This window comes from Antechinus flavipes, chromosome X (assembly GCF_016432865.1).
Source record: "Antechinus flavipes isolate AdamAnt ecotype Samford, QLD, Australia chromosome X, AdamAnt_v2, whole genome shotgun sequence".
Classification (NCBI taxonomy): Eukaryota; Metazoa; Chordata; class Mammalia; order Dasyuromorphia; family Dasyuridae; genus Antechinus; species Antechinus flavipes.
The window spans coordinates 50,871,481-50,877,609 of NC_067404.1; positions in this window are offsets into that span (position 1 = coordinate 50,871,481).

Sequence of the window (6,129 nt, forward strand, 5' to 3'; positions counted from 1 at the left end):
TGTATACAAGGTGCTCTATACTTGTGTTCATATAGTTCCTGACTTTCCCTTGGCAGAGAGATTCCCAAATATTTTATACTAGAGACAGTTATTTTGAATGGAATTTCTTTTTGTATGTCTTGCTGCTGGACTTCCTTGGTAACATATAGAAATACTGATAAGTTCTGTGTGTTTATTTTGTATTCTGCAACGTTGCTAAAGTTGTGAATTGTTTCTAGTAATTTTTTAGTTGATTCTCTAGGATTCTCTAGGTATACCAACACATCATCTGTAAAGAGTGAAAATTTGGTTTCCTCATTACCTACTCTAATCCTTTTAATCTTTTTTTCTTCTCTTATTACCAAAGCTAACATTTCTAATACAAAATGTGTGTGGCAACCCTTTTCGTGGTGGCAAGAAACTGGAAACTGAGTGGATGCCCATCAGTTGGAGAATGGCTGAATAAGGTATGGTATATGAATGTTATGTAATATTACTGTTCTATAAGAAACCACCAAGAGGATGATTTTAGAAAGGCCTGGAGAGACTTGCATGAACTGATGCTGAGTGAAATGAGCAGAACCAGGAGATCATTGTACCTGACAACAACAAGATTATACAATGATCAATTCTGATTGATGCAGCTCTTTTTAACAATAAGATGATTCAGACCAGTTCCAATGATCTTGTGAAGAGAGCCATCTATATCCAGAGAGAGGACTGTGGAAACTGCATGTGGATCACAACATGACATTCTCACTCTTTTTGTTGTTGTTTGCTTGCATTTTGTTTTCTTACTCATTTACTTCCCTTTTTGATCTGATTTTTCTTGTTCAGCAAAAGAAATGTATAAATATATTTACACATTGGATTTAACATATATTTTAACATGTATAACATGTATTGGATTGCTTGCCATCTAGGGGAGGGGGGAGGGGAAGGAGGAGAAAATGTGAAACCCAAGGCTATGCAAGGGTCAATGTTGAAAAATTACCCATGCATATATCTTGTAAATAAAAAGCTATAATTTTAAAAAAAGGAAAAATTATCCATGCATATGTTTTGAAAATAAAAAGCTTTAAAAATAAAATTTAAAAAAAGAAAAAGCTGTTAATATAAAAAAAGACTCTGGAATAAAAAACTTTCTGAATGTACTCAGTTTATATACTTTAGATTTCCTGTTCAGTGCCTTGCATATAGTAGGAGCTTAATAAATGATTATTGAATTGGATTACAATCCAGTGTAAAGTGAAATGCAAATGGATGTAAATGGAATAATAATGGAATAAGAAGAAAATATAATCTTCCTCTGTTCACTATAAAAACTATAAACAAGTATAAAGAGACAATGGTTTGGTTAAAATTTGGCAAAAGGACTCCCTACCCTGGGAGATCTGAACTGACATCCATTCCACTCAGCCCTATACTTAGCCTACCCAGAAGGCCTGAAAACAAATTGCAGTTCCAGCACAATTAGGTCTGGGAGGAAGACTTGAGTCTTTTTTTCCAAGCCCTAGTGGAAAAGGGTTCTGGAGGAGAGTGGGGATTGGCCAGGAAGGAAGGGAAGAAAGAATTCTAGCCCCTTAACAGCTGATGTGGCGTGTTCTGAGGATCTGCTTTCTGATGCCATCAGGGTTTGCCCCACCCCTTGTGGGATCAGGGTAACTAAAGACTATGTATGTATATGTATGAGTGCTCCATGCCTGAGGGGTCAGCTGTCACCTGCTGTCACCTGCCTTAGCAGCTGGCACTCATCAAGTGGATTATGTGTACAGGGAAGGAGGAGGGAAGGCTGTCACTAGCACTTTGATCCTTCGGCTCCAAAGGGCAGCCAGAAATTGAGGAAGGCAGAATATCAAAGGTTACTGGCTTTAGTAATCCCTCTCCTTAGATCCTGTTCTCCATAGCTTCCTGTTAATGCCCAGGGATCAAATCTGGACCTGGATTTAGCTTACGTCCTCAGCTTCTTTACCTCCCCAAGAATGACCATCCTGTTGACCTAAGAAACAAATCTTGTCTCTTTAAAATTTCTTGATTCTCTATAACTATGAATTGCTTCTATGACTTTAAGATACTAACTCCTCACTTCTACTTCTTGAAAATCTCTGGCTTCTTTCAGTTTGAGCTCATGTGTCACCTCATACATACCTTTCCCGAACTCCTGTCCTGTCCCTTCTTTTATTTTTTTTTTTGGTGTTTTTGTCTCTTCTTTTTTAAAAACTTTTTTTAAATTAAAGCTTCATTTTCACCTGACATAAGAATATCCTAGTAATTTCAGAATATAGCCCCACCCACCCAGTAAACTTCTCCCTTGAGCCAAAGTTCTCTTTCCCTTCTTCTTTCTCGTCAATTATATTGTACCTACTTATCTGGGTTTATGTCATTCTCCCCTTTCCCCTGGCAAAAGGCAAAGTACTTGGTAACAAGGATTGGTTTTCCTTTCAGACTTACTATTCCCAACACTAGCACAGTGCCTTGCATATAGTAGGAGCTTAATAAATGATTGTTGAATTGGATTACAATCCAGTGTAATGTAAGATGTAAATGGAATAATAATAATGGAATAAGAAGTCAATGGAAGATGGATTACATCTTCATTCTTTCAATCAGCAAGCATTTATCAAATGACTACCTGGGTGATCCTGGCATTAAATCAATTCACTTTCTTGGTTCTGTCATCTGTAAAATGATGATCTTTGCAGGCCCTTCAAGCCCTAAACTTACAACTCTATGCCTATCGCATGCCAAGCACTTGGGAAGGCAATGGAGATACAAAGACAAAAGCGAAATGGTCCCTGTCCTCAAGGAACTTACATTTTATTAGGGTAGATGACATATATACATATAGATATATATATGCATATGCTATCAGCCTCCAGAGAATAAACTGATATCATTTAAACATAGACTGACATCTGGTATTTTTCACTTTGATTTTTTTGCTTTTTATTCAAGTCTTTTTGTACAAAATGATTATTAGAGAAATGTTTTACATAATTGTATATGTATAATATCTTATTGCTTACCATCTCAGGGAAGGTGAAGGGGTGGCAAGAGAGAGGGATAGAATTTGGAACTCAAAACTTTAAATAAAAATGTTTAAAAACAACCACACACAAAAAAGATATATATGCATATATATATCATATATATATACACATATGTACATACATACATATATAACATACACAAAGTAAACAGACACAAAATAACCTTGGATGAGAAGGCAGCTGAGGATATCAGGGAGAAGCTGGCACTTGGGATGAATCTTTTTTTTTTAATTAAAGCTTTTTGTTTTCTTTTCTTTTTTTTTTTTTTTAGGATTTTTTAAAATTAAAGCTTTTTATTTTCTTTCTTTTTTTAAATAACTTTTTATTTACAAGTTATCTGTATGGGTAATTTTACAACATTGACAATTGCCAAACCTTTTGTTCCAATTTTTCCCCTCCTTCCCCTCACCCCCTCCCCTAGATGGCAGGATGACCAGTAGATGTTAAAAATATTAAAGTATAAATTAGATACACAATAAGAATACATGACCAAACCATTATTTTGCTGTACAAAAAGAATCGGACTTTGAAATAGTGTACAATTAGCCTGTGAAGGAAATCCAAAATGCAGGCGGACAAAAATATAGGGATTGGGAATTCAATGTAATGGATCTTAGTCATCTCCCAGAGTTCTTTCACTGAGCATAGCTGATTCAGTTAATCACTGCTCCATTGGAACTGATTTGGTTCATCTCATTGCTGAGGATGGCCAGTTCCATCAGAATTGATCATCATATAGTATTGTTGTTGAAGTATATAATGATCTCATGGCCCTTCTCGTTTCACTCAAAAGCTTTTTATTTTCAAAACATGCATGGATAATTTTCAACATTAACCTTTGCAAAACCTTGTGTTCCAAACTTTTTCCCCATTTTTCTCCCTACCCTCTCCCCTACAGGTAAGTAATCCAATCTATGTTAAATATGTGTAATTCTTCTATACATATTGCCACAATTATTATGCTACATAATAAAAATCAGATCAAAAAGGAAAAAAATGAGTAAAAAAAACAAAATGCAAGCAAACAACAACAAAGTGAAAATACTATGTTGTGATATACACTCAGTCCCAACAATCCTCTCTCTGGATGTAGAGGGCTCTCTCCAACTTGTGGTGAATCTTAAAGAAAGCCAGGGACAAAGACTTACATGAACTGATGCTAAGTGGAGTGAGCAGAACCAGGAAAACATTGTATACAGCAACAGCAACATTGTGTGATCAACTACACTACAATAGACTTAGTTCTTCTCAGCAATACAGTGACCCACAACAATTCCAACAGATTTGAGATGGAAAATGCCATTGCATCCAAAGAACTATGGATACTGAATGCAAATTAAAGCATACTATTTTCACTTTTTAATTTTTGTCCTTTCTAGTGCTTTTCCCTTTTGTCCTGATTTTTCTTTCACAACATGACTTATCTTATGTGGAAATACGTTTAAAACAATTGTACATGTCTTGGGGAGAGGTAAAAGGAAAAAAAAATCTGGAACTCAAAACCTTACAAAGATGAATGTTAAAAACAATCTTTACATGTAATTGGGAAAAAATAAAATGCTATTAAGAAAAAAGCAAGCCAGGAATTCCCAAGAGGTATAGGTATAGAGGGAAAGCATTCTAGGAGACCTGGGAGTAACCAGGATTATGAGGAAACTTGCAACCATACTATATGAAGATTATCTGACAGAAAGAGGGATTTTGGTCTATAGAAGAAAAGATTTTAAAAGGCTTTGTTATCGAATACTTGTACACCCTCTTTACTGCTAAAGTCCCAACTTCTGTATCTGAGGATCTAGGGATCTTCTGAACGACCCTAAATTTCCAGTGCTTTCCCTCCCCAACTATCTAATGTTTAATTTCTTTGTATATATTACCATCTATTCATTTTATGTTTATTTATGCTGCATGTATTTATATATGTTCCTGTCTTGTCTTTTGAATCTAAGCTCATTGGAAATAGGGATTGTTTCATTCTTAGTGCTTGTATCCCCAGCATCTGGCATAGAGCCTAGCACATAGTAATGTGCTTGATAAATGTTTATTGATTAATAGCTAGAATGTAGAAGAGTGATATGATTTATTCTCTTGGCTGTAGAAGACAGAACTCCAACCAATGGGTACAAATTACAGAAAAAGACAAATAAACCAATAAAAGAAAATTTCTCATAATATATAGCTATCCCAGCAATGGAATGAAGAAGCAAGTTCAGGCAAATCCTGTCTCAGAAACTTACTACTTGGGTAAAACAATTAACTCTGTTTGCTTCATTTTCCCCAATTGCAAAATGGAGATAATAACAACACTTTCTGTTGAGGATTATTGAAATAATAGTTGTAAAATGCTTAGCGTAGTGCGTGGAACATAATAGGCACTTAATAAATGCTTGTTCCCTTCCTCCTTCTCTGTCATTGGAAGATTCTAAGTCTAGGGGTCGAGTGAACATTTGTCAAGGATATTCTAGAGGAGATCCATGCTTCAGGTGGCTATTGAACCTATTAAGGTCCCGCCTACCTCTGGGAGTAAATGATTGTTAAGTTTCTAACTAGCAACTACTTGACTTTAATTTTCATAGTTCATTTCCCTTCTATATTTATTTAGTATTCTTCCATAACCTACATCTCATGTTTATTAATTAATCCAATTAATTTTCACAACAGTCCTTTGAACTAGCCATTCTAGTACAAATGTTGGAATAGAAATTGAAATGAAAGCTCAAATATGAAAGACATGCTAATGTGCCTTCTTTCTCTTTCACATTTTCTTTCCCTCCAGCCAGACGTCTTTCTTTATAATGAAACCAAATGTGAGAGCTTGGAAAAGTATAAAGCCCTTATAAATGTAAGGTATTGCTATTAGCATCTCTATGTTATAGTGCATGATCTTTTCAGACACTCTTTGTTCCCTGGCTAGTTTTCCTTTATTTAATCAAGATGAGGATAGACAGAGTCTGAGAAGGGGGGAGGAAGGACTGAGAAGGATGGCTAGAAAAGGAAGGAAGGAAGATTAGGGTTTTGCTGCGGCACAGCACTTTTTTCAGTCCACTATTTTTATCATGGGTTCATAGTATCTTAAAGCTGGAAGGAGCCTTAGAGATTA